The sequence below is a fragment of the Narcine bancroftii genome, chromosome 1 (genome assembly GCF_036971445.1).
Source record: "Narcine bancroftii isolate sNarBan1 chromosome 1, sNarBan1.hap1, whole genome shotgun sequence".
In the NCBI taxonomy this organism is placed as follows: domain Eukaryota; kingdom Metazoa; phylum Chordata; class Chondrichthyes; order Torpediniformes; family Narcinidae; genus Narcine; species Narcine bancroftii.
This window is the reverse complement of record NC_091469.1, coordinates 286,476,704-286,493,348: the sequence shown is the minus strand read 5'-3', so window position 1 is coordinate 286,493,348 and position 16,645 is coordinate 286,476,704.

The following is a 16,645-nucleotide window of genomic DNA, read 5'->3' as shown; positions in this document are numbered from 1 at the left end:
CATTCATAGAGGATGAGACATTATTTATTGGGATGGATTGTACCTAATGCTGGATAGTTATAAAAGGACCTCTGTACAAAAACTACGATGACAGAGAGCCACCTCATATGGCTATTTTACATGATTTATCCATAGAAGAAATGTTTCTGGTGAATGCATTAATGCCAATTGGCAAATGTAAAAGTATGAAGATTCCTGAAATTTGTTTTCCTATTACATCGTATTTTTTATTCAATAACTTTTATGTGACTTTCATGAATGATGCCCTCACAGTAATAGTATAAACACATGAATTGATCTCAGCTCAAAATGTTGCTATATTTCCATTGTACTGACATTCAATTTCCAGAACTTCTTTCATGGGTAGAATGGGAATAACATTCCAATGACTTTTCATTGTGCACAGAATATTAGCTGCATCCATTACATTTGATTCAGTTGACAGTGCTATTGTCCTTGAATTAAGTTCAACAAAACCAAGGGCCATTTTAGGATTTATGCAACATGATCTTGTTTAATGTCCAAGAAAGTGTTGAACGAGACATCCCTTGGCTGCCTGTTTAAGCAAATATTTTTAAATGTCCATGAGCAGTCCTTGAAACCAAACATCACCTTCAATAAAATGAGTGAGTTTGTGATATTATTTACACAATAATAGCATTTAAGTGGTGTTTAGAAAGACATGAATGGAGTTTAATTTGGTATCATGTTTAGCACAGATACCGTGGGCCAAAGGGCCTGTTCTCGTGCTGTACTATCCTGTCTATAAACCCTTCTTTTGTTTCTTTACTTGGCTGGTTACACCGCATTTGCCACTTTACATCATCCCTTCAGTCATTTAATTACAGAATTATAGAAATGGAAATTTATGTCAGAGAAGTTATAAGGGGAATAAATAGAGTAAATGTAGGTCGGCTTTTTCCACTGAGGGTAAGTGAGATACAAACCAGAGGACATGGGTTAAGTGTGAAAGGGGAGTGGTTCAGGGGAACTTTTTCACACTGAGAGTGGTAGGAGCTTGGAACAACCTGCCAGCTGAAGTGGTGAATGTGTGCTCAATTTTAACTTTTAAGAAGAATTTGAACAGATACATGAATGGGAGAGGTATGGAGGGCAGGCCAGTGTGACTAGGCAGAAAAATGGTTCAGCATAGACTAGAAAGGCCGAACAGGCCTGTTTCTGTGCTGTAATGATCTATGGTTCTATGGTTCCAAGTGGCAATTTGCCTCATTGTTTCTATGATCAATCTCTTCTGATTCCCACCTTGTCACAGAGCCTGCCTTCTCCAAGACCTCCTCCTTCCCCTTTCCCAGCTCTTCTGCCCACATGAAGCCTGGTCCATCACTATTGTTGGAAAGATGGGTTGGATTCAGGCCAGACGATAACATTTGAAGAATCTAAAACCTGACCCCACCCTGTGGCCATGACAACTATTTGCAGGTTCAATAAAGGAGGGACAACCAACACACCCCTGAAGGTGACTGAAGTTAATTAGAGCTTGGTCTAATCTGCTTGGTCGGTTTAACACGATAACAGGAACTTGGCAGCTGAATGGAAGATGGAGTTTTTGGGGAAGATAAGTGTCTTTATAATGTTCCTAAGAGACAAGAAGAGCTGAAGTAATTTTCTGCATCTCACAATTCCACGCATTAGAACCCTGTAGTCATGTGAGGACCCTGGAATGAGAAATTTCTGAGAATTTTCCCACCACAGGTCCACACACCCAAACATGGGTCTGTAAAAATGGCTGTTGGGCTCCCCTTCACAACCCTCTTACTCACAACTAAGATCTGACCCAACCCAAGACAGGTAGTTAAACCCTGTGGGATTGTGATCGGAACACAACAATTGTTCTGCTGTACATCATCTTTTGTAATATTGGTTCAGTTTTTCTTTATGCAGGGCATTTTCTACAGCTCTGCATTTCACAGCTTTATAAACTCTTGAACAGACTCCTCAATAGTAAAAGATGATGCCTTGCACTATTTAATTGCAATTTCCACTTTAACTCTATATCCCGAACTTTTCTTTTATTGTAGCACTATTCCCTGCACTTTTGTCATTACAACTATGTGGATAAATGTTTTTCACAGTATCTCAGTTCACTTGACAATAAACAATTCAGCATTCAACTTTCCTCTATTCATGTTCATTCTCAAACTTCCCTCAAACCTTGAAGAAGGGCTCAAGTCCAAAATGTTGGTTATGTATCTTTATCTTTGCTGTATAAAGTACATGGTTTGACCTGCTGAGTTTCTCCAGCATTGTGTTTTTACTCATTAACCTTCTTCTTCTTTGGCTTGGCTTCGTGGACGAAGATTTATGGAGGGATATGTCCACGTCAGCTGCAGGCTCGTTGGTGACTGACAAGTCCGATGCGGGACAGGCAGGCACGGTTGCAGGGGTTGCAAGGGAAAATTGGTTGGTTGGGGTTGGGTGTTGGGTTTTTCCTCCTTTGTCTTTTGTCAGTGAGGTGGGCTCTGCGGTCTTCTTCAAAGGAGGTTGCTGCCCGCCGAACTGTGAGGCGCCAAGATGCACGGTTGGAGGCGATATCAGCCCACTGGTGGTGGTCAATGTGGCAGGCACCAAGAGATTTCTTTAAGCAGTCCTTGTACCTCTTCTTTGGTGCACCTCTGTCTCGGTGGCCAGTGGAGAGCTCGCCATATAACACGATCTTGGGAAGGCGATGGTCCTCCATTCTGGAGACGTGACCCACCCAGCGCAGTTGGGTCTTCAGCAGCATGGATTCGATGTTTGCGGACTCTGCCAGCTCGAGTACTTCAATGTTGGTGATGAAGTCATTCCAATGAATGTTGAGGATGGAGCGGAGACAGCGCTGATGGAAGCGTTCTAGGAGCCGTAGGTGATGCCGGTAGAGGACCCATGATTTGGAGCTGAACAGGAGCGTGGGTATGACAACGGCTCTGTACACGCTGATCTTTGTGTGTTTCTTCAGGTAGTTGTTTTCCAGACTCTTTTGTGTAGTCTTCCAGAGGCGCTATTTGCCTCGGCGAGTCTGTTGTCTATCTCTTTGTCGATCCTTGCATCAGATGAAATAGTGCAGCCGAGGTAGGTAAACTGGTTGACCGTATTGAGTTCTGTGTGCCCGATGGAGATGTGGGGGGGCTGGTATTCGTGGTGGGGAGCTGGCTGATGGAGGACCTCAGTTTTCTTCAGGCTGACTTCCAGGCCAAACATTTTGGCAGTTTCCGCAAAACAGGACCTCATGCGCTGGAGAGCTGGCTCTGAATGGGCAACTAAAGCGGCATCGTCTGCAAAGAGTAGTTCATGGACAAGTTGCTCTTGTGTCTTGGTGTGAACTTGCAGGCGCCTCAGATTGAAGAGACTGCCATCCGTGCGGTACCGGATGTAAACAGCGTCTTCATTGTTGAGGTCTTTCATGGCTTGTTTCAGCATCCTGAAGAAGATAGTAAAGAGGGTTGGTGTGAGGACGCAGCTTTGCTTCACGCCGTTGTCAATGGAGAAGGGTTCGGAGAGCTCATTGCTGTATCTGACCCGACCTTGTTGGTTTTCATGCAGTTGGATAACCATGTTGAGGAACTTGGGGGGGCATCCGAGGCGCTCTAGTATTTACCAAAGCCCTTTCCTGCTCACGGTGTCAAAGGCTTTGGTAAGGTCAACGAAGGTGATGTAGAGTCCTTTGTTTTGTTCTCTGCACTTTTCTTGGAGCTGTCTGAGGGCAAAGACCATGTCAGTAGATTAACCTATAAACTCCAAGTTAATAGAACTAGGCAATATCACCTCAAGATTCAGGGGGAGTAGGTAAAATGTTTGCATACCACCAACTGAAAACCTACTTGAAGGACAAATTGGGAAGCAGGCTGAGGTTACCAGAAGGAAGCAGTTTTGAATATGTGATTACAGACACAATGATAATTAAAAGATTTATAACAAACATGTACATCAAACTAGAAGAGAAAGAGAATGAGGAAATAATCTGTAAACCCAAACAAAAGTGGGAACAAGATCTAAACATAAAGATAAAGAATGAAACATGGGAAAAGCTATGCTCAGGAACTATGAGAAATACAATAAACACGAGGTTACGCATGATACAATATAATTGGTTACACAGGCTATACACCATGCCCCAAATGTTAAATAAATGGGACTCAACAGTATCAGATAGATGTTTTCGCTGTAAGAAGGAAATGGGTACAACAGTACATGCAATTTGGGCATGTGAGAAAGTGAAAAAGTTTTGGGAAGATCTAAATCAGGTATTAAATAAGATCACAAAAAGCAACATACCAAAAAATCCAGAGTTCTTTCTTTTAAGTAATATAAAAAGTAAAGAACTTGGCCTCGATTAGGATGGAGCACAAAAAAGATTTATTATGATAGCCTTAGCTGTAGCAAAAAAATGTATTATGTCAACCTGGAAATCAGAAGATAGCCTGAGAATACAGCAATAGTATATAGAAATGAATAAATGTATTTCATTGGAAAAAATAACATATAATTTAAGAAATAACATCACAGTATTCGAACAAATTTGGGAACCGAACATGGAACACAACAGAGAAGTCCTACCGCGGACCTCCACCGCCTAAAATGACAGAATGAGAAGAAGACAAAATGAACTGACCCAGTGTGTAAAAGTAGGTGACACAATTTCTTGTTTATTTTCATTGTGTGATGACATTGTTTAAACGGTTTATTGTATCGTATTTGTTGAATGTTTAGTGGGTGGGGAGGGGGTGGGAAGGAGGGAAGGAAGGGAGGGGGAAAAGGGGAGAAAATGACACTGTGTATATTCAAGAGGGAAATGTTTATGTGTATTTTGGTCAATATGGTTCATAGTGAGAAAAATTTTTTTAAAATTTAAAAAAGATTCAGGTGGAGTAGATTTAAGACAGAGTTGAGGAGGAACTGCTTTTCCCAGAGAGTTGTGAATCTGTGGAATTCTCTGCCAGTTGAAGCAGTAGATGTTGCTTCATTAAATATATTTAAGATACAGTTTGATAGATGTTTACATAGTTGGGGTAGTAAGGGTTACAGCAGTGGTTCTCAACCATTTTTTCCATTCACACACCACATTATTAATCTCTCTAACCAAAAGAGCATCCTATGGCATAGGTGCTCTGTGGTTAGTAAGGGATTAGTTAGGTGGTATATGAGTGGAAAGAAAAAGGCTGAGAACCACTGGGTTATGGGACAAAGGTAGGTAGGTATATTTGAGCCCATATCCAGATTACCCATGATCTTATTAAATGTCAGAGCAGGCTCCATGGTTAGATGGCTGATTCTTATTTCTTATGGATGACATTAGCTACAACTTCTCCCCTTTGCAATTCTGACCTCACCCTGTCAGAATTTTCTCTTTGTCCAACCCATCCCTCCCCTGCATTCTCTGCAACTTAAAATTTACTAATATTTTTATTTTTCCCAATGTTGACAAAGACTCTCAGACCTGAAACTTTAACTCTGCTTCTCTTTCCACAAATGTTGCTCAACCTGAGAAGTATTTCCAGCTTTTTCTGTTTCTTATTTCAAATTTCAAGCATCAACAGTTTTTATTTACTCATAATTTAGTGTTACAGCAGCAGCGACCCGGGTTAGAATCCAGTGCCGTCTGTAAAGAGTTTGTACGTTCTTACGTTTGCATGGGTCTCTTCTAGGTGCTCTGCTTTCCCCCCACCATTCAAAATGCATTAGGGTTGTAGGTTAATAGGGCGGCACAGACTCATGGGCCGAATGGGTCTGTTACCAGGCTGTTTGTCTCAACTGAAAAAAATAAATTACACAGTGAAACCCCTGTTATCTGGAATTCAAGCAACTGCCAGCCTCAAGCAACTGGCCAATAAAATTGTGGAAATAAATAGGTAAAAAATATGGAAGTTGAAAATTGGTGTGCCTTGCTGTTAGTTCACCCATCCCTCAACACGCAATGGTGAGCAACCGGAAGATTCCCTTATCCTGCATCCAGCAATACCCATAGGTGCTGGATAGCAGGGGTTTTACTGGATTTGCTTCTTTCTCAGTGAACGGGAGTTAGAGCAAGAGAGTATGAGAACAGGCTTGTTTAAATTGGTGAGAGATATAAGCTGAGTGGCCATCCTGTGAGAGGGCCAGAGTTGGAGTAAGAGTTGTGACTTTGGCTCAAGAGGTGAGATGGTGGTGCAGGAGTTGAGGTAAAGTAAAGACAACCTTGTTGAGGATTTAGCAAGAAAGCGCAGGTAAGGACAAGTGTTTCTAACTATTTTTCTAGTGGGAATAGCATCCAGAGTAGGAACATGCTCCTCTTGCAGAATGTGGGACCCCAGGGAAGCCAACAGCATCCTGATAACTTCATCTGTGAGAAGTGCATCCAGCTGCAGCTCCTTACCGTGTCAGGGAAATGGATGAACTTCGGACCATTTGAGAGGCTGATGGGGTGAAAGACAGGAGTTACAGGGATGCAATCACACCTAGGAGACAAGGGGAAGGTAGCTGGGTGACAATCGAGAGAGAAAGAGAACAGACAGTCAGTGCAGGGCACCCCTGTGGCTGCTCCCCTCAATAACACATATAACATTTTGGATACTGTTAAGGAGGAAATGACTTACTATGGACAAGCCATGGCACTCAAGTATTTGACACAGAGTCTGGCCTTGTGGCCAATATGGGAAGAGGGAAGAAGGGGCAAGCTGTAGTGATGGGGATTCCATAGTTAAGGGAGCAGATAAGAGGTTCTGTGGAGAGATTACGAATGCCCAAATGGTATGTTGCCTCCCAGGTGCCAGGTTCCAGGATATCTTGGATTGAGTTCATAACATTCTCAAAAGGGAGGGTGAGCAGCCAGATGAAGTGGTCCATGTAGGGAGCTATGCCAAAGGTAGGAAGGGTGATAAGGTCCTGCAAAGAGAATTTAAAGAGTTTGGGGCTAAGTTGAAGAACAGGATCTCCAGGGTTATGATCTCAGGATTTCTACCTGTGCCATATGGTAGTGAGGTTAAAAATATGAAGATAATGCAGCTTATCTGTGGCTAAAGACATGGTACAGGAAGGAGGACTTCAGATTTTTGGATCATTTGGTTCTCTTCTAGGGAAGGTGGGACCTGTTCCAACAGGACAGTTTGCATTTGTACTAGTAGAGGATATATATCCCTGCAGGAAGGTTTGCTTGTGCTTTGCAGAGATTTATGAGGATGATGCCTGGATTGGAGAATATGTCTTATGACCAAGGTTAATACAAATAGGGCTTTTCTCCTTGGAGTGAAGAAGGATGAGAGGTGACCTAACAGAGGTCTACAAGATTATGAGTGGCATAAATAGGGTGGAAAGCAAGAAACTTTTCCCCGAGATGAGAGTAACAAATATCAGAGGATATCTGTACAAGGTGGGAGGAAGTTTAGGGGAGACATCAGAGGTAAGTGTTTTACACAGAGATTAGTGGGTGTGTGGTAGAGGATGGTACAATGGAGACACTTAAAGAACTCTTAGACAGGCACATGGATACAAAAGAAATAGAGGGTTAGGTGTGTAAGGCAGGGAAGGTTTAGTTCGTTGAGTTGGTTACGATATGTCAGCACAACATCAAGGGCTAAAGGAATGTACTGTGCTGTAATGTTCTATGTATGTTCTAAGTGACTGATTCAGTGTGTGTAAAGCACTTCAGGTAAACAAAGAGATTTTGTGAATGCAGATTAATTTTATGTCTTCCTCACATATAGGAGAGTATGATTTATGCACACCATTGTATTTCCACAGGAAAAACAGGATTGATTGGAGAAAGCAGGAGGATGATGCTATGAAGAGATTTGCAAAGCAATGCGCTGCCAATAGAAGTGGTGGAAGTAGATACTATAGCAACATTTAAGAGGTATTTAGACAGACACATGAACAGTTGGGGAATGGAGGGATATAGACTACATACAGGCAGATGGGATTAGTTTAAATTGGCATTCTGATTGATACAGAAATCATGGAACAAAGGGCCTCTTCCTATACTGCATTGTTTTATGGAGTGAAAAGGGGAGAAATTTCTTGTCCTGTTTCCTTTCCCCAGCTCTGTCTGTCTGTCTCTCTCTTGCCTTTTCCCTCTGTTCTTTTCACAGAGCCAAAATCATTTCTCACCTCTCCTCTTATCGTATCTAATTAAGACCTTTTGTTGGTGTGGACTCCACCACCCCCCCTCCCACCCCCCACCAACCTTGTCTTTATTGAGCCTTCCTGTTCTCTGCTTATTCTTTGCTTATTCCTTGAAGGGCTCAGGCCTGAAACGTCAGTAATAATTTTTCACCTCCTATAGACGCTGCCAGATCGGTTGAGTTCCTCCAGCATTTCTGAGTGTTTGCACTGTTTTATGTTCTATGATAATTGGACAAATGACCTTCCCCTTTGCTGAATGAATTAATGTTTCTAAATGTTTCTTACCACATGTTTCTAATTATTATCTGGAAGGTTTTTGTCTGAAATGTGTTCCAAAGAATGGCTGTAAGCCAAATCTGTGGCGGCACCTCAATGATGCTGGATGTTAGAACAATGCATGCAGTGACTTCACATTTGTGTGTAGTGCTGTGTTGCCTTAATGTATGTTATCTGTTTGTCTGTCGGTTATCCTGAGTGGGATCCACATAACAAACACACATTTATAGGGTATCCTGTTAAAGTAGTTCCAATAATGCTGTACATTTGTATAACCTTGATCTTTATTCCTCACATTTACTTCCAAAGGAAGTTTTATCTCAATCACAACACAAGAACATTTCAAACCTTTTATGTCAGGGACCCGTGCTGTTGTTTCCATTGCCAACTAATAGGTTACTTCCTGTGCTTCTATGACATAACTAACTACTTTTATTTTTCTTAAACGTGTCAACCCAAGGCTCTATTGAGGGTGCTTTCGTCTTTAATGTTGTGAGTTTATAATCTTGTGCAGTGCAGAGGGATTACTGTACTGTTGTGGGAGTTGTTTATGGATGAAAATTTATGCCAAGATTCTATTTGTCCATGTAATGGACAAACAGTAAATTCCATAGTATTCGCCACCTATGGGGATTGGTAGATGCTGGATAAGTGTATTTTCTGGTTGCCTGAGACTTACTCTTACATTCCCTAACTAATACACCTGCATTACGAATAAACATTTTAAAAGAGAAAAACACTAAACTGTACATACACTGAACAAACTTCACTTACATGAATGTACAAACCTTAAAGCATTTTACTTTATTTTCAGTCACATTCTTTGAAAACATTTAACCCTACATCCCCCAAGTTTACAGACAAAGCGTCTGTCCGGGGCAACTCTTACTAAGCAGGGATAAGGAAACCCTAAGAGAGTTGTTCCAATGGCGAGTGACATCAACCAGCTCTTCATCTTGGGCTATGCCATTTTATTCAAACACAACTTTATTCAAACAGCTACAACAAGAAAAGCACAACCAGGGCACTCCGCTGGCTGAATATTTGCTCCCATCTTCATCAAAGGTTTATGTGTTACTTCAGAGAACATTTACTTTCACAATTTTAAACTTGTGTATTTTTAACCTATTATTTTAATCTTATTTATTTTTTTAAATTTATTTTCCTCGATGTTTTGAGGCTGTCAGTTTTTTGAATTCTAGATACCAGGGATTTTACTGTATATATCCTATGGCACAGCTTCAAAGAAAGGCAAAATAGTTCTGATGACCTTATGACCTAGCAAACAGATATCCACAGTATTAATTTTATTTATATTTTTGTGTGTGCTATCAGCACATAAATTTTCATTTTCTTCATTAAACAGGGAATGGGCTTCAAAATGTATGTTTATTCTGAATTAATGGTACCATATGGACGAAAAAATTAAGAGTGGTATTTCTACAGGGCATCCAAATGACATATTTCTGCAGTGTAGTGATTCAGAGAGACTAGATCTGCCACTGAGTTCTGCAACTGGGCTCCAGGTAAAGAGCAGAAGCAGTGTGTGGTTTCACTGGGACTGCAAAGTCATGCAAGCCTGAGCCCTTCTTCAAGGAATAAGCAAAGAATAAGCAGAGAACAGGAAGGCTAAATAAATTCAAAGACTGCTTTGACAGCTTTGACAGAAGTCAAAATTCTCCCACCTATTTTTCCCATCTGGTAAATCATGTATGCAGAATTTTGGGAGTGGAGTCTACACATCACACCTTCTGGTGACAGTGATATCTCTGTATGTAATGCTGTTGAAGGTCAATATCAGTCATATGGGAGGGGACAACAAGTAGGGTTTCCAGGGAAGTGGTCGGGTTAACCCAAGTCTCTGATTGGCTAAACTAAGAAGACATGATTAAAATACAGGTAAGCAATACGTTTGGTGCATTTCTGTTCATAGGGCATTTTCAGAATCTGGAACATGACACAAAAGGGTTAGCTGGATATGAAAAAGCTGCACAGGAACCCAAAATGTTCCAAGAGAGGAGGATATCAATTTTAAAAAGACAGGAAACAGGAAAATCCAAAATTATTAAACTGACTAAGATATTTGAAGAAATTAATTATATCATTTTGAAGTATAGTAACTGGACATTGCTGAACTCAATTTAAACACAGAAAAGTCCCTTTAACAACATTGTGATAATGTCTAGGGAACCCAGATTTTCTTGAAGCTGACTGAAATATAAGTATTTGGCAGGATATAAGAACACTCACTTTTTTCAAAATAGTGGACTAGATCTTTTAGATTTGTCTCCAAGGGAAATTGCAGCTGGAGTTAGATGCCTCATCTAACATTATCCCTCCTGTTAGTGCAGCATCTCCTCAACAGTGCACTCGGATGTCTATCTCGATTCACTACAGAGCTTTGCGCCAGTGTACATAAACTTCTGCTTCAGAGTCAAGAAAGTAACTGACTGATACATAGGTGACTCCTGAAAAATAATAAAACACAGAACTGCTCGAGGGACTCAGCAGATCTTGCAGCACCAATGGGATGTAAAGGTATATTACAGCAGAAGTCCAAAAATCCGGACTGCTCAGGTCCCGATTTTCAGATTTTCCAGATTCCCAGGCAGTACTTTTAAAATTCAAATTTTAGGAGGAATAAAGAAGAGATGAACAGGTATGTTTTGATAGTTTATGCATTAGCAAATATAGCATGCTTCATTGATCAAAACGAGCATTTTTAAAGAAAAATAAAGTCAATACGACAAAAATGTAAACATGATTTTTTCACAACAAAAGAAGTGTAATGCTTGAAATTATGTTAAAAAATGAACATTGTAAAATAAAAATACAGTATATAAATGAAAGCAGGCTATTTCATACAGATTATTTATTTATTTTTTAGATTATTAACAAATCATTTTCATATAAAATACAAAGTACAAATAAAAATATCTATTCATTCATTTCCACAACTTCTGTTGTATCTGCTGTACTGCTTGTGGTTGACTGTGGCTGTGCACCTGTGGCAATTATGCATGCACGTACACACACAAAAACCTGCTAAATTTTAAAAGTTTGTGTTTTCAAAAAGTGTGGATTCTTGGATGATCCGGATTTTTGGACTTCTACTGCATCAACATTTCAGGCCTGAGCCCTTCTCCAAGGGAAAAATAATTTGCCAATAAGGGAGACAAAATTTAAATTTAGAAAATCTTGGTATCCAGAGTGTAACTGTACTGTAAAAGCTGGAAATGTGTTTCTTGGCTGAAGTATAATATTCTTCAGCACGCTTCATTGCATCTTCTGCCTGTCACTCCTTCAGCTTCTGGAACTTTGTTTTGTGTAGGGACCAATAATATCGAATGATCCTAAGGTAGCACTTGACACAAGTTGCAGTAACATCTCAGCATGCAAACATGGACCAAATAGATAATGTGTGTAGGATGGTGCTGTTCAATGCCAGAAAATAGTTGAGCCAAACATTTCCCAAACAACGTACACTGTTCCCAAGCATAAGGTACATTGGCAAACAGAGCTGAGGTGAAGGAGCAAACTATTTACTTTCCTGTGATCATTAGGGATGCGCTCAAGGGAAAAGGGAATACACTCTGTCCCTTGACTCTTCCTTTGAACTCTGGCCTCTTCTACCAAGCATCCAAGGTTGTCATTCTCTAAAGGGAATCATCAGTATTTCTCGACAGGCCCTTTGCTGTTTCCTTTGTAAGTTCAGAGCCCAACTGTAAAAACAGGCAACCAACCAAATATCTGTCAAAACTTACATTCTCTTTGCAAATTTTAACCAATAGCCTCGGAGAATAGTGTAACCACAGACAGTAGATGGATAGTGAATGTGACCCTGTTTTGGCCCTAGTAGGAATAACAGCCGCCAATAACTCATTCTATGGATGAATACAACTTAACCCATTGGGAACCATGTCAAACTGCCATTTCCTTTATTTAGATAAGAGAAAGAGGCTTGAACGTGTGCTGAAACTGATTAAACAAAGATGGGAAAGAATTTTTTTGTTGCTTTCATGTAAGATTTAGCAGACTTCTCTCACTGAGTTCAGCCAGCAGAAAGGTTGGTACAAGAGTAGTACATTACCTTCTAAGCCAAGGTCATCGTCAAGTGATCCATTAAAAGCCTACATTAAAAGCCTGGGTCAGCATGGTTAGCGTAGCAGTTAGCGCATGATTGTTACAGCTCCAGTAACTGGGGTTCAAATCCAGGGCTGTGTGTAAGGAGTTTATGCATTCTAACAGTGTCTCCATGGGTTTCCTCCAGGTGCTCAGATTTCCTCCCTCCTTTCAAAACGTACCAGGGATGTAGGTCAATTGGGTGTAATTGGGAGGCATGGACTTATGGGCCGAAAGAGCCTGTTACTGTGCTCTGTCTAAAACAAGTATTCAATACTAGTGGGCCAAAGAAAATTGAGATTGTTCTCAAGAGAAAGTTATGAGGAGATTTAACTAGCAAGTTCAAAATCATAACATGTTTTGACAGTGGCAGGTGGGTTGATAACCAGAGGAAACAGATTTATTTGACAGGGGGAGAGATAAGGAGATCATAATTTCTTGCTGCAATAGTCAGAAGGATTAGAAGAGAGATGAGGAAATGCATTTTCACAGAAGATAATTGGAGGCTGGAATCTTACAGCACTGTACAGGCCCTTTAGCCCATCTCATCTATGTCAATCAACCTGACATTCTGGGCTAGTCCCCTTGCCTGAATTTGCTCCAGATTCCTCTAAGCCCTTGCTACTATTACAACTATCCAAATGTCTCAGGAACATTGAAATTGAGCCCTCTTCTACAGTTTCCTCTCGCATCTTGTTCCTGATGCAGCCCACCCTCTTGAGTGAAAAGATTGCCCTTTAGGTTCCTCTGCCTGGGAGGTTGGTGGAGGGTAAAGCCCTCATCATATTTAAACAATTGTTCAATTATCAGATAGTTCACAGCTAGGACTACTGCAATAGAGTGAAAAGCATTGTTTTGTGTGCTATCAGGACAGGTCACACCATACTTAAGTTCAGCAGGTAATGCAGGAGTAAAAAAATCTGGAGGCTGCACAACTACTGTAGTGGATCTGCAGGAGGCAGCTCGAAAAATGTCATCACTCTCCGACATCATCTCCAACTCAGTGGCAAAATGGCATTGTGTCATTGATTTTTTTCTGATTCCAAAAGAAGAATAGAAGCAACCTTCAGAGGCTGCTTCACCTCTCCAGATGATAATCCTTGACTTTATCTCTGCCTTGGATGAACTTCTCAGGTAAAGGAGTGACAAGATATGGAGAAAGAGCAGGAGGAGAGGTGTAAATAGCCTCCTTCTGTGCTTTAATAATCCGAAGGAAAGATGATATAAATGGATTCCTACTTAGAGCTTCAGGCTGAGTTTTCAGGTCTCATTGTATTGAGTTGTACCACAAATGGAGAAATTATGTGCAAAAAAACCTGGGGGGGAAAGGCTTCACATTCTAAGTATTGTGAAGTATTGCACCACAAGGAATCCCGCTTTGAGACATAGAAAGATGAGTAGGACCTATTCCCATAGGAGTGTTCTTGCACCTGCACAATTCAACTTCTGTCTATTAATCATGCACCACTTCCTCCTCATCCTTCAAACCTGAGCTCTGTTCAGCTGCTTTGTTTATGTTATATGGAACAAGGCCTGGACAAGGAGAAGTTCAAAGTAAAGAAAGTTAGGCAAAGCCTGAAACCCTCCTATTCCTCTAACCAGGCAAAGGAGGGGGCTCCTGTTCCTTTCATATACCTATTGAGGAGGCTATTGGAAAAAATGAAGATCTCACATTGATTGGTTTCTCTTCAGGTAGACAAACATGACAGGTTATGCACAACAAGTTACCAAAGACAGCAATTGAAATAAATGTCTTGTTAGAACCATGGAACCATAGAACATTACAGCACAGAAACTGGCCCTTTCGGCCCTTCTAGTCTGTGCCAAACCACCTTTTGCCTCATCCCACTGACCTGCACCCAGTCCATAACCCTCTATATCTCTCCCATCCATGTACCTGTCCAATTCTTCTCAAGTTTTAAAATTGAGCCTGCTTTCATCACTTCAGCTGGCAGCTCGTTCCAAACTCTCACCACTCTGTGTGAAGAAGTTCCCTCCCTTATGTTCCAACTAAACCTTTCCCCTTACACCTTTATCCCATGTTCTCTGGTTTGTATCTCACCTACACTCACTGGAAAAATCCTACCTGCATTTACTCTCTATAGCCCTCTTAATTTTAAATACTTCTGTTAAATCCCCCCTTCATCCTACCACGCCTCGGGGAATAAAGTCCTAACCTGTTTAAGTAGAGTATTTCAAGAAAATATTTTGCCTTTCAATATATTTCTATCAAACAGTTTGCCTTTATTTATTACTCATTTTAGTCATGGAAAAGTGAATTAAAAGTGATGCTTCTTATATCCTGGTACACAGTCTTTGGGAATACCTTAATGTTTAGATGACTTCAGAGCAGCTTGTTGCCTGGAAACCAGTGGAACTAATTCTTGAAATCACAAGAGGGAACTCTGGCTTCAGAGGTGGCCAGGTATTTGCAAGAAACTTTCCTTAAGGTTAGATGTATTTTGGACCTTATAGCTAATATTTAAAGGATTTCTTGCTAATGTGTGCCAGTTTGTATTACAAAACCTTCCTTTCAGAACTTTCTAATTCTTGAACTTGGTGTTCTTTTTGAATATTTGGGAAGGTTTTGAATATAGCAACCTGATCAGCATACCCTATCCATGTTTTATTACAGCCTTACAATGCCCTATGTTGACCACATCTGCTATGCTGTGTACCACTTTGGGCTTGAGCCCTGAATGAATTTCAATATAGTATAATTTTGTTGACTTTATTCCATAGTATCTTACTTGTTGTATTATGGATGAGATGTCACAATGGATTCTTAACAAAACAACTTCCACCACCACTTGTTGGTACATGTGATAATAAACATGAACACGAACTTGAGAATGGAAAAAAATGGCACAAAGATTCATCAAACTTTTAAATTAAATTTAGACATACAGAATGGTAACAAGCCAATTCGGCCCACAAGCCTGTGCCTCCCAATTTACAACCAATCAACATACATCCCCGGTACATTTCGAATGGTGGGAAGAAACCAGAGTCCCTGGGAAAAACCCATGCAGACATGGGGAGAATGTACAAACTCCTTACAGAAAGCATGGGATTTGAACCCCAGACCTGATTGCTGGCGCTGTGAAAGTGTTGCGTTAACTGCTGTGCCAACCATGCCACACAATGTTACCCAGTGTTTCCCTGGTTAAATTATAAAGAAAGATTGTCTACATTAGGCTTGTATATACTGGAATATAAAAGCTAAGGGACTAATTTGATTGAAGTATGGATATGGTAAATATAAACAATTTTTATTGGTGAGAGATCTGAGGAGCGGAGAGCAATCAGGAGAGATGTAAGAAAGGAATTCTGTTCATTAAGAGCAATGGAACCCTCTCAGTTATCTGAAGATATCAGTTTTGTTTACAGCTTAAAATCTGACATTGATCGATCTATGCCAGGCAAGGTTATAATGATGGAGTGAAGGTGGGTGAATAGAGATAAAGTATTGGTTAGCCATAGAATGGTACCACAACCTCAAGAGCTAAATGGCCTCCTTCTCATGGATTTAATGGATTCTTGACAATCTAAATCAGTTGTTTTCAAACTTTTTCCTTCCTCTCACATACCACCTTAAGAAATTCCTATACCATAGTTGCTCTGTGATTAGTAAGGGATTACTTGAGGTGGTATGTAAGTGGAAGGAAAAAGTTTGAAAACTGCTGTTTCAATCGTACCTAGTTGACTCGTTATATGCACAGTTTCATATCTCCAAAGGAAATGGGCCAATGACGATTTTTCTCAAGCAAAATACTTCAGTAACAAATGGGTCTAGAGCAGTGGTTCTCAACCTTCTCTTCCCTCTCGCAGACCACGTTAAGTAATTCCCTTATTAATCTATGGCATAGGAATTACTTAACGTGGTCTGTGAGTGGGAAGAAAAAGTTTGAAAACGACTGATCTAAATGAATGGAACTCAAGTTCTCAAGCAGCAACAGAAATAGTTTGTACCAATCTCATTCATTGGGTGAGATCGAGCAAGATCTGGCTGTTGGTAGGACTGTAGAGGACAGGCACCTAGTGAGAGTGAATGCATCAGTTCTTTCTGGATTTCCTTGGCTGAGCAAAGCAGCACCAAATGCACTGGTGGTCAGTTGAAGGTGCGCCTAATCTCTCACTGGTCTATGTACAA